This window comes from Euleptes europaea, chromosome 8, assembly GCF_029931775.1.
Source record: "Euleptes europaea isolate rEulEur1 chromosome 8, rEulEur1.hap1, whole genome shotgun sequence".
In the NCBI taxonomy this organism is placed as follows: Eukaryota; Metazoa; Chordata; class Lepidosauria; order Squamata; family Sphaerodactylidae; genus Euleptes; species Euleptes europaea.
Genome location: NC_079319.1, coordinates 88,699,483 through 88,712,074, shown reverse-complemented (window position 1 = coordinate 88,712,074; position 12,592 = coordinate 88,699,483). Strand labels below are relative to the sequence as shown.

The 12,592-nt window shown below is 44.9% G+C and overlaps 1 protein-coding gene across 2 annotated transcripts in view; it reads left to right on the top strand.

Moving 5' to 3' along the window:
- CDH10 (cadherin 10) overlaps nt 1-12,592 on the top strand; it is a 120,650-nt gene that overhangs the window by 50,538 nt on the left and 57,520 nt on the right. The window lies entirely within an intron of this gene.

The window sequence follows — 12,592 nt, the reverse complement described above, 5'->3', positions numbered from 1 at the left end:
TCGCTTTGGCAATGGGACTCTATGGCATTGAAGTCCCTCCCCTCCCCAAACCCTGCCCTCCTCATGGTCCACCCCAAAAACCTCCCTCTGGTGGCGAAGAGGGACCTGGCAACCCTAGGTCTGGCCAGGAGCCTCTTTACCAGTACAGGTCTACACACCTATATTTGTGAGATACCCACGAAGACAGTTTGGACATTGAAGTTGGTGCAAAATGTGGCTCCCAGGGACCATTCTGGGATACACTGTGGATATCATATTGAACTACCTTTGTGCCATCTACACTGGCTTCCAATTTGTGTTCAGGCTAGGGTTGCCAACCTCCAGGTAGTCAGTACAGGGGCGACAGAAATTTACAAGTGCAAAATTATTTAAAGTGCAACCACTATTTATACTGTTGTGTCTGATACCATCTATAAACATAAACACATTATAACATATACAAGCATACATAAATATATCAAGCACAACCAAACAAAGCCACCATAAATGGTGACAATTACAAGAATACAAGGTCTTTTTGTGAAGTGCTGCGTTCTTCTATCAATCCCATGCAGGTAAGTAAGCAGGTCTAGCAGAAAAATAAGTTCTAGAGGAATAACTTCATGGAGGATACGGCCGTTTCAAATTCTTTTGGATAGAATTCTTCATCAGTCCTTCAAATAGGTTCCTCTTATACTACACATCTTAAAGGATAAGTTTCAAAGTGCTGGATGCATATTAGTTCCCACGAAGGGTAATACTCATGAAAGCTGCTGCTGAAGAATTCTATCCAAAAGAATTTGAAACGGCCGTATCCTCCATGAAGTTATTCCTCTAGAACTTATTTTTCTGCTAGACTTGCTTACTTACCTGCATGGGATTGATAGAAGAACGCAGCACTTCGCAAAAAGACCTTGTATTCTTGTAATTGTCACCATTTATGGTGGCTTTGTTTGGATGTGCTTGATATATTTATGTATGCTTGTATATGTTATAGTGTGTTTATGTTTATAGATGGTATCAGACACAACAGTATAAATAGTGGTTGCACTTTAAATAATTTTGCACTTGTAAATTTCTGTCGCCCCTGTACTGAATTTCTGATCCTTTGATAGTAGTACAGTGGTGTCTTGTTTTTCCCTAACCTCCAGGTAGTAGCTGGAGATCTCCTGCTAGTACAACTGATCTCCAGCCAATAGAAATAAGTTCACCTGGAGAAAATGGCCACTTTGGCAATTGGACTCTACGGCATTGAAGTCCTTCCCCTCCCCAAACCATGCCCTCCTCAGGCTCCACCCCAAAAACCTTCCGCTGTTGGTGAAGAGGGACCTGGCAACCCTAGTTCAGGCCCAGTACAAGGTGGTGATTTTGACCTAAATGATTTGGACACAGAGTACACAAAGGATCTATTTTCCAAGGATTCCCCCCCCCCTTTCAAACATCATTTAATTTTAAAGGTTGAGAGTTTGTATCCACTTCATTATGTATGTTGGGTTAAATTATATTGCAAACCACTTTGGGGACTGCAGAGGCAATGAAATAAATAAACTTTGATGCTGGGACATTGACAAACCACACACACTCATACTCCCCTGCAGTCTGAAGCAGTATACTGCAAGAAAAGCCTTTTCCACTTGATTTTAGTCAGCTGTATACACTGATAAAGTGGCCCTGAGACATAACTCAAAACCGAGTGCAAATCCACCATGGCAAAATAAGTCCTAACAGATTAATCCATGTAACAGAATCCTTCTCTACAATCACAGTGTTACACAGCAGGAAGTTGTTTGAAGGCAATCTAGTATAATCCACTGGATTAGGGCTCAGACACATCGAACTGAATTGTCCATTATTATTATTTTTTGACAATTTGCACATAGCCAGAAACTAGTCAAACGAAAGTGGCCAAAACATGTGCCGTGGAAGATGGTACTCCTCCACTCTTCCCTCATCTGATTAGGTGGAGTACTTCTTCCCTATGTGCACGCATTCAAACTAATTACTTCCTGAGCATAAGAGAAGTTGACTGGGGAGGGGGACGGGGGACAGGACAGAAAATGCTATTAGCTGTCTTGGGTAAAAGCTCAACCTGTGCAGTATAAAACATCTTGGCTGCTTCAGAAGATGAATGCTGTTAAATACAATATTCCTCAATCCATGAAAGCATCAGAATTTAAAATCATGCAGCATAGCAGGTGGAAGTAGACTGTGTGCAGATTCCCTTGTTGGAGTCAGAACCAAGCATGTAGATCAGTTGCAGAATCATACACAGATATCTCTCTGCAAACCCAACAGTCTGTCATTCAGTGTGAATATTACCCACAATTCCTATGCATGCTGTGAAGTGTCAGTGATGACTGTCACCCCAGCAGTAAAATTCAGGAAGCGGGGGGGGGGGAGGATTTGGCATCACTTCAACACATGACATCACTTTCAGCACTAAACTGAAAGGGATGTCATTGTGTTGGCACAACACTCGAAACCACAGTGTTTCAGCGAATCCGAAGCATCATGGCAACATGATGATGTCGCTTCCAGTTTTCTGCTGGAAGTTATGTTGTGTGTTGGTGTGATGAGGAATTCCCCTTCCCCCATTTCCCCCCTGCTGTCTGTTGAGTGGCAGCGTGGAATGGGGGCCCCCCCGGGGCTGGAGGTCTCCCACTACTAATAAATCAGTCCATTGTGTTTGGCCAATGGTAGGCCCACCGTTGTAACAAGGACTATGGCAGCTAAACTATGATGACTTCTGATACTGTAGCTCTGTATCTGCATTTGGATTCCCCTTGATACAATTGTAACATGGATTTGTCTTCTTTCACAGGCTAGATTTGGGCCCTTAAACCTCTTATGAGCTGAACTCTCAAATCTTGTTATTAAACTATACTCTTTTTCTCCTTATTTCAATTTGAAATTTACCTCATTTAAAAGTGGATGGCTGAGACAAGATGCCATAATTTCTACAGAAGTCTGAAAGGGGTCTAGGCTTTTTAACATCTCTTCCTTCAAGAGGGGAGGAAGTATAAATCCTAATGTTGGGGTATTTGTTTTGGTTTCGCTGTTGACAGCTTATCTGCTCCATAGAGTAGATTGATAAAAAATATTTCAATAATAATTGGAAACAACAAGCTACATATTCAACATTATGAATATATTGTCCCCCCCAAGGGGGGACAATTCCTTAAGTCCACTCCACCTCCAGCTAAATAAGACCACTTTAAGGAAGAAAAACACCCTTGCACATGGACAAAAACAACCATAAATCAGCACTCAGAGAACATATCTAGACATAAGCTACTGCTATGTTACCTGGAAAAATGGAATATGGAATAAACATATCCTAAGGCTCCTTGACTGTTGAAAAATAAGCATGAGGTATGCATTGTAATAAAGGATAGCACTCCCATCAGAGATCAGATGAAAACTGTTTATGGGATGGAACTCTTTTCACACCATTAAATTAGGTTTGGCTTTGGAGGGAGAAGAATGATCACTAAGAAATGACTAGAAACACTTTGTGAATCCAACATGAAAGTGTTATTTACTGATAATGGTGCTGCTTGGTCTGGCAAATTCCTTCGTCGAAATAGTTCGCCAAGGGAGCAGTCTTGCAAGCAGCGGTAGAGCTGTAGCATGACTGATGCGCTGCAAACATGGAATCCTAATGCTGGCGGAGTGTGCTAGGCAAAGGAGAAGACATACTCAGCCCCACAAATGGGCCATTTATAGGGTTGCCAACCTCCAAGTACTAGCTGGAGATCTCCTGCTATTACAACTGATCTCCAGCAGCGATCAGTTCCCCTGGAGAAAACGGCCGCTTTGGCAATTGGATTTTATGGCATTGAAGTCCCTCCCCCTCCCCAAACCCTGCTCTGCTCCAAAAACCTCCCACTGGTGGTGAAGAGGGACCTGGAAACCTTAGGAATTATCAGGCTTCCAAATAAATTGTGCCAAATCAGAAATAATACTACTGAAGGTAGCACAGAAAACAGAAGATTATAAACAACATCCTAGCCATTTATGCATGCTTGTTTCCTTGTAGTCACCACACTGACTACTTTGGGGCTTTGCTTTGATTATGCATACATTTTCCGATCACCAGAGGTTGCTTTGTTCTCTCTGCACATTTCTGTGTGTTTTGCTCGAGTTTTCTGGATGCTGGCTAAACATGATCCCAGAAAACACAGGCAAAATGTTCAGAAATGCATGGTGACCTCTGACAATCAGAAAATGCATGCATAATCAAAGCAAAGCCCCAAAGTTGTTAGCAGGGTGATTGCGAGGAGACAGCCCTGCACAAATGGCCATGGTGTTGGGGTGTCAGTGGTGGATTTGGATCTGGCTCAAATCTCCACACTGCCCTGGAAGCTTGCTGGGTTGCCAACCTCCAAGTACTAGCTGGAGATCTCCTGCTATTACAGCTGATCTCCAGTTGATAGAGATCAGTTCGCCTGGAGAAAATGGCCACTTTGGCAATTGGACTCTTTGGCATTGAAGTCCCTCTCCTCCACAACCCCCACCCGCCTCAGGCTCTGCCCCCAAAAACCTCCTGCCGGTGGCGAAGAGGAACCTGGCAACCCTATCTCTGGGAGACCTCTCTCCAAACTCACTGGGCAGTTGTGAAGATAAAATGGAGGAGAGGACAATGGAATAAGCAACTTTGGGTCTGCATTGGGTAGAGAAGTGGGGTGTAATGATCTAAATACATAAATGCTGGTGTTTTGTTGTGTAAAAGAAAAACAAAACAGGAATCCTAGATAGCAGGACAGAATCGATTTGGAACGCCAGCACGTTCCTGTGACATTATTGACATCTTGCAGCACCAGCTGTTCAACTCGCTCTCGTTGCATCTCCACACGCAACAAGTAGTGCTTATGTCCTTAATATTAATCCACCGTCTATGAAACAATCAGCAATTATCCTGGGAGTCTCAAGGCTGGATTAAAAGAGCTGGAGGCTCTATTCTAAGCTCCCATTTGAGGATCACCCTCCGCAAGGACAGTCATCTGTCAAATAGCAGCACCCTATTATTTTTGTACCCTTTCTCTCCTTTCATTGCAACTAGCACCCCTGTTCTTCCTCTGTTATCTGGTCGAGTTACCTTTCTTCCCCTTTGTCTATTCCTGCAGGCTCTCTGAGGCCAGGGAAAGGCTTTGTTGCTCGTAAACCTTTCTTAATGATTGGACTCCTCCACTGTTCTTTTACCATGTCCCTTCCATTCCTTCTTTCTAACCTACTTCTAGACCTTGTTTATAATTCTTTTGTCCACCTTTTGCCTACCTTGCATCTTCAGGGGTTAGCGGCTCGTCCTATAAATTACGCAGGCTCCAATTTTCTCGGCTTTGCTGAGGGCTGTCAGCCTTCCTCCCGAGTTGGTCTCCTGGCCTTCTAATCTCTTCCGCCCTCCTATTGGAGGCATATCAATGAGACCTTCACAGGCGGTCTGCAACAGTTACCCTATCGTCCTTTTAAAGCCAATGTTCCTTTTGCCGTTCTCCTCAGAAGTCCAACAAAATCTATTTATAGCAGCTGCCGCTTCCCTGACGCCCCGGGCTTTTTCATTCGCTCCATCATTACCGTACTGTGCCCTCTTTTTCCGATGGCTGGATCCACAAGCATTCCTTTTAATGCCTCCCCGTTCAGACTTCCTTCATTTGTCCAATTGGGCCTTTCAGTAGCATCCCCTTCCCACTCTAAATGTCAATACAACCCTTTTTGCTCAGTGATACAAAAGGTCGCCTCAGAATGATGGGTATTAGCGGCGGAGACAAAAGTGGTGCAAAATAACATTTATATGTTTACTACAGTTTCCGCTCTCACCTGGTAGTTTCCATCCATCCACTCAAGGGGGAGGGGTTGCTGAGACAGCCCAAAGCATTTTGATGTCTGAGGCAAAATAAAATTCAAATGGTAAAATAGTAAATTTAAAATAAGTGACAAATGTCTGTTCTTTTAATGACACCTGAAATCTGCTGCCTTAACCAGATTAATGGTAGAGACTGGGCCGGTCACATCCAACATAATACGTTAGCTCCAAAGTAGCAATTAAAATAAGAAGACCAGTTATAAAGAGAGATTCCAGCTGTTTCCCTTGACATGTTCATTGCCTTGTCTTCTAATTTGCCAGCTGAAAAGAACATCCTATACCCACTTCCTTTTTTTTCTCTCTGTGTGTTCTTTTCCAAATGTACTTTAACATTTTTCTTTAATCCAACTTTTTGGAACTTAATCACCACCTGATTTTCTTCATGATTTTCTGCTTACAAGTGGATTTTCTTAATTCAGATTTTGTGGGCCAAATAAGAATGTAAAAAAAAGCCATGCTGGATCAGGCCAAGGCCCATCAAGTCTAGCAGTCTGTTCACACAGTATAGCCAACCAGGTGCCTCTAGGAAGCCCATGAACAAGACGACTGCAGCAGCATCCTGCCTGTGTTCCACAGCACCTCATATAATAGGCATGCTCCTTTGGTACTGGAGAAAATAGGTTTATATTGAAAGAGACAGTCCATTCAGCTTTGCTGGTGTGAATCTGTACCTTGAATTGAACTAGGAAACAAATAAGCAGCATGTGTATTTTTTTTTTTTTAGAGGTGCAATATATGACTTAAGGATAGTTCCAGATAATAGTTAAGCAGCTGTATTTTACACCAACTGAAGTTTCTGTGTTGTCCTCAATGGCAGTCCCAAGCAAAGCACATGACAGTAGTCTAGCCTCAAAGTGACTGTAACGTGGTTCAGCATGGCTAGATTGGCTAAGTCTGTATTGGCACATGATTGGTCAGTTGACCGTATTAATAAATTTGATTTGATTTAATTGGTTAAGTCTAGATGAAGGGCTAATTTTCATGCTGAAAATTGGGGGGGGGGGGGAAACACCACAAAATGTTTTGCTACCATGTACACTTTCTTTTTTAAACATGAACTGGATCCAACAAGGCACCCAAATTCTTAGCTGGCTCCAACAAGGATATATTGACTCCATCAAGGGTGCATCATAAGAACATAAGAAAGGCCATGCTGGATCATACCAAGGTCCATCAAGTCCAACAGTCTGTTCACACAGGGGCCAAACAGGTGCCTCTATGAAGCCCACAAACAAGACAACTGCAGCAGCATTGTGCTGCTTGTGTTCCACAGCACCTAATATAATAGGCATGCTCCTCTGATCCTGGAGAGAATAGGTATGCATCATGACTAGTAGCCATTTTTACTAGTAGCCATGAATAGCCCTCTCTTCCATGAACATGTTCACTCCCCTCTTAAAGGATTCCAAGTTGGCAGCCATCACCACAACCTGAGGCAGGAAGTTCCACAATTTAACTATGTGTCCTGTGACAAAATACTTCTTTTTATCTGTTTTGAATCTCCCACCCTCCAGCTTCAGCAGATGACTTCATGTTCTGATATTGTGAGAGAGGGAGAAAAGCTTCTCCCTGTCCACTCTCTCCATACCATGCATAATTTTATAGACCTCTATCATGTCTCCCCTTTAAGGATATCAAACTATCAGCCTCATCAACTGGCATCACCTCCATCTTTTCTAGATTGAGTTTCAGCCACTTGACCCTCAGCCCATCTTCGATTTTCCATCCTACCCTACCCCTGGCACCCTCTACCCAGGAACATAATGGACCAGTTGCAAAGTGCTGGTTACCAGGGTGGGCCCAGTTGCACAGAGGGGACCCTACAAGGACATGTAAAGGGCACCCATATTCCCATCTCACCTTCTCCACACTATTTCCTCTTTCTTCCACCTGGCTACCCACATATCATCAACCTTCTCTGCTTCTTACTCTCTTTCCCACCTACCCATCAACCTTTTATCTGCCCCTCCCTCTTCAGCTATATTTACGCTTTTATTTACTTCATTTGTACCCTAACTTTCTTCACAAGGGGGACTCAAAGCACCTTACTTCAGTCTCCTCTCCTCCGTTTAATCCTCAGAACAACCCCCAAAGGAGGGGGAGAGCGAGGAAGACCCTGCTTTGTAGGGTTGCCAGGTCCCTCTTTGCCACCAGCAGGTTTTTGTGGTAGAGCCTGAGGAGGGCAGGGGTTTGGGGAGGGGAGGGACTTCAATGCCATAGAGTCCAATTGCCAAAGTGGCCATTTTCTCTAGGTGAACTGGCTGGAGATCAGTCATAATAGCAGGAGATCTCCAGCTAGTACCTAGAGGTTGGCAACCCTACTGCCCTCCCTCCCAAAGGAGAGATGGGAGGAGGGAGGAGGAGTCAGCCTGCCTAAACAGTTGGCCAGGCTGTTCTTCTGTCATCTCACACACGCTGAGCACTGTCTCAGTAGGGTGGCTCTTTACCTTGTGTGGGGCTCAAAAGGGCTGAATCGGGCACTGCCCTCTGCCTCACCCAACATGGGCCTCTGCCTTGCCTTGCCTGGAGAGTGGCTGGGCATAAAGTTGCCAGGTCGCTCTTCGCCATCAGTGGGGGATTTTGGGAGACGGAGCCTGAGGAAGGTGGAGTTAGGAGAGGGGAGGGACTTCGATGCCATAGAGTCCAATGGCCAAAGAGGCCATTTTCTCTAGGGGAACTGAGCTCTTTTGGCTGGAGATCCATTGTAATATCAGGAGATCTCCAGATAGTACCTGGAGGTTAGCATCCCTACACTACCCATACACCTCATACTCCAGCTTTGCTTTGTGTGGGACTCAGCCGGGTGCCTCCTTATGCCTTGCCTCAGGGCTCAGCCAGGTTGAAAACCACCCTCATTCTGCCACTGTCTTCCTTACCTCAAGCAGGCCTAGCAAGGTGCCTCCAGCTCCCCCATCTCTCCTCTCATGCAGAGATATCCAGTCACTACCTGGAGATTGGCAACCCTAGTGGGAGGTCATTGGCCCACCAGGAGGCATTCAGGTGCTCTTAATGGTCAGTCTTGGCCATGCCTGTGAGCTAGGCTAGGCTAAGAATGCGTAACTGGCCCAAGTTCACCCCATAAGCTTCCACCGCATTATGGAGGTTTGAAGTCCTCTAACTGCTACACCACACTGGCTTTTGTGGGGTGGCTGCTGTTGAACATTAGCAAGCAGCCAAAACTATGTGAGTCATGCAAGCCGTGTGGTATCAAGTCACCTGGCAGTTCCTTCTGGGCTTAACCCCATTGTGTCCTCCCTCAAAGGCCAAAGCAGCCCTGGAAAGGGCTCTCCCCTCCACCTTTTAGTAATAGATACCAAGCCTGTTATAGTTGCCTAGCAACAGTAATTGAGGGCAAGTGCCCCTTTTATCATTTTGGGGATTTTAAAACCCCCAACTTTTTTATTTCAGATTTTTCTGCAAGCCTGGGGCATCTTTCAGGCTTGTAGAATGATCTGTCTTGCCCATAAGTAGGTCCAGTCTCTATTTGTATCCTCAAATTTGGCTGACTTGCCTATTAGAATACAGAATATAAAGGGGGAAAAAATTAAAAGATTGTTGTCTGATGAACCTTAGTAAAATTCTAGCCCATTAATGGAAAAGAAAACTGGGCCGCGCCATTTGTTTGGCTTCCTAAATGCTTCTGATATTCTCCCGTGCACTCTTCAAAAGATTCTATCTACAAACGGTGGTGCACGAGCGCACCATTGAATGGGGATTAAAAATTGGCTGGCAAGAAATAAATGACTTTCTAAAAAGGAAACAGTCTAATATGCAGAGCTGTAGCTCTGCAAGGGTGCATCGGGGCTTGCTTTAATTTTACCTCAGAAGGCTGCCCTGTTTTAAAACTGGCTAAATGTAGAGATGAAACAGAAGAGAAGGCCCTTCGTGCATTCAAATTGATCAGAACGGATTAGTCTGCCAGATGATTAGAGACTCAAGATGGAAGCCGAGGAAGCTACAGGGAAGAACTTCCCATGCTTTTAACACCAGTCAAATTACTAATTATAAAGTGATTGAACAGACTGCGTCCCGTTTCCTAGCTTTTAATTATCAGGCTTTTTAGCTACGTTAGATTAAACTGTGCCCATCCTGTGCCTGAAGCAAATACAGGAAAAGACACGGTCCAGGGCTTCTTCACAGAAGCTGACAAGTTGGAGAATATGAACACCTTACTTGGGGTTAGGGCCGCCAACCTCCAAGTGGTAGCTGGAGATCTACTACTATTACAACTGGTCTCCAGCTGACAGAGATCAGTTCACCTGGAGAAAGTGGCCACGTTGGCAATTGGACTCTATAGCACTGATGTCCCGCCTCTCCCTCCCCAAACCCTGCCCTCCTCAGGCTCCACCCCAAAAACTTCCCGTCATTGCTGAAGAGGGACCTGGCAACCCTATACTAGCTGGAGATCTCCTGCTATTAAAACTAATGTCCAGGTGACAGAGATCAGTTCCCCCTGGAGAAAATGGCCGCTTTGGCAATTGGACTCTATGGCATTGAAGTCCTTCCCCTCCCCAAACCCCGCCCTCTTCAGGCTCCACCCCCAAAGCCTTTCCCAACCCAGAGCTAGCAACCCTACTTGGGATATTTCTTACAATTTGTGATGTCGAAAGGACACTTTGGCACAAGATGTGATGGTGAACAGGCTTGGACATCTTTTTGAAAGAATTAGGCAAGTTCATAGAGGACAGGCTGCCCTCCATGACAGCTTCAAAAAGACCCAGTATTACATAGTGGTTAGAGTGGTTAGATGAGGACTTGGGAGAAGGGGGTTTGAGTCCCCAGTCAACCATCGAAGCTTGCTGCGTTACTCTGAACCTGTCTCATGCTCTTGGCCTAACTCCCATCACAGGACCGTTGTTGTGAGGAAAAAATAGAGGAGAGGAGAATGATGTAAGAAAGGTTTTTGGACCCCCATTGTGGAGAAAAGTGGACTATAGACTTAAAAACACAGTACTGGATGGTGGGGACAACCAGACGTGAAAGACTGATCATGCTTTGCCTGCGATCCCTGTTGTCTGGATTTGCAGGAGACAATGTGGGGTTAGATTCAGAGTTTTGGTCTGCAGACGCCATGCAGTTCTTTCATTTCCTACACATGAATCTGGAGTCTCATACTGTATCTGGAATCTTGTATGGGGAGGGGCCGTGACTCAGTTCTAGGGCATCTGCTTGGCATGCAGAAGGTCCAGGTTAAATCCCCGGCATCTCCAGTTAAAGGGACTAGGCAAGTAGGTGATGTGAAAGACATCAACCTGAAACCCTGGACAGCCACTGCCAGTCTGAGTAGAAAATATTGACTTTGATAAACCAAGAGTCTGATTCAGTATGAGGCAGTTTCATGTGTTCCATGCGTATCGAATTTGCATTACTTGGAAATTTTGCTTTTATCTGCTTTTTTAGAAAGAACTTCATTAACAAAAGCATAGTCTTCAAGGTGGAGATATTCCTTGAATGTTGTTCTGGTAGGGTTGCCAACATCCAGGTACTAGCTGGAGATCTCCTGCTATTACAACTGATCTCCAACCGATAGAGATCAGTTCACCTGGAGAAAATGGCTGCTTTGGCAATTGGACTCTACGGCATTGAAGTCCCTCCCCTCCCCTAACCCCGCCCTCCTCAGGCTCCACCCCAAAAATTTCCAGGTATTTCCCAACCCAGAGCTGGCAAACCTAAGTTCTGGTCATGATTCCGAAGTGGAGCCAATGCTTTGGGACATGGCTCCCCCACCTCACTAAGCCTTTGGGCACTTCTCAAATTTTGAGAAAGAAGATGGGACCAGTCCTGCACACAAGGGAAAGATCGTGGGGATACAGTCACTTTCACTGAGTGGAAGCGGACAGTGAGGGTTAATGTTACCACATTCACTGGCAAAGCAACCAAGGAGTAATCAAGTGGCCATTCCACTCAAAACATTCAAGCTGACTTCTTCAAACAGTGGCTTTGATTCAAACCCTTTGCTTCTGCAGCATCCTCCCTCACAGAGGTGGTTCCCCATTGTGGAAGTGGTGCCCCATTGCAGAGTGCATTCCTCCAGCTCTGGGTGCCTTCTGCTCAGCATCTTACAATGAGCTGGAAGTGCTTCATCCTGGAGGAACACACCCTGCAATAGAGGACAGGTTGTGGAAATGGAGGAAAGGGTTAGGGCCACAGCCATAACACATGGGGAAAAGATCACAATGGGTAGCTGTGTTTGTCAGTAGCAATAGAAAAGAGCAAGAGTCCTGTAGCACCTTAAAGGCTAACAAAACTTCTGGCAGGGTATGAGCTTTTGTAAGTCATGGGTCACTTCTTCAGATACGACTAGAATGTGGGTCCATCTATCCTTAAGTAAAGAAGAGTGAATTAGTCACCCAATGGCAATAGCATGTAAATGTCAGAAGCAAGTAAATGACATTGTGTGTGTGTGTGTATTAAGTGCCGTCAAGTCGCTTCCGACTCATGGCTACCCTATGAATGAAAGTCCTCCAAAATGTCCTATCTTTGACAGCCTTGCTCAGATCTTGCAAACTGAAGGCTGTGGCTTCCTTTATTGAGTCAATCCATCTCTTGTTGGGTCTTCCTCTTTTCCTGCTGCCCTCAACTTTTCCTAGCATCACTGTCTTTTCCAGTGACTCTTGTCGTCTCATGACGTGACCAAAATACGATAGCCTAAGTTTAGTCATTTTAGCTTCTAGGGTCAGTTCAAGCTTGATTTTATCTATAACCCACTGATTTGTTTTTTTGGCAGTCCACGGAATCCGTAACACTCTC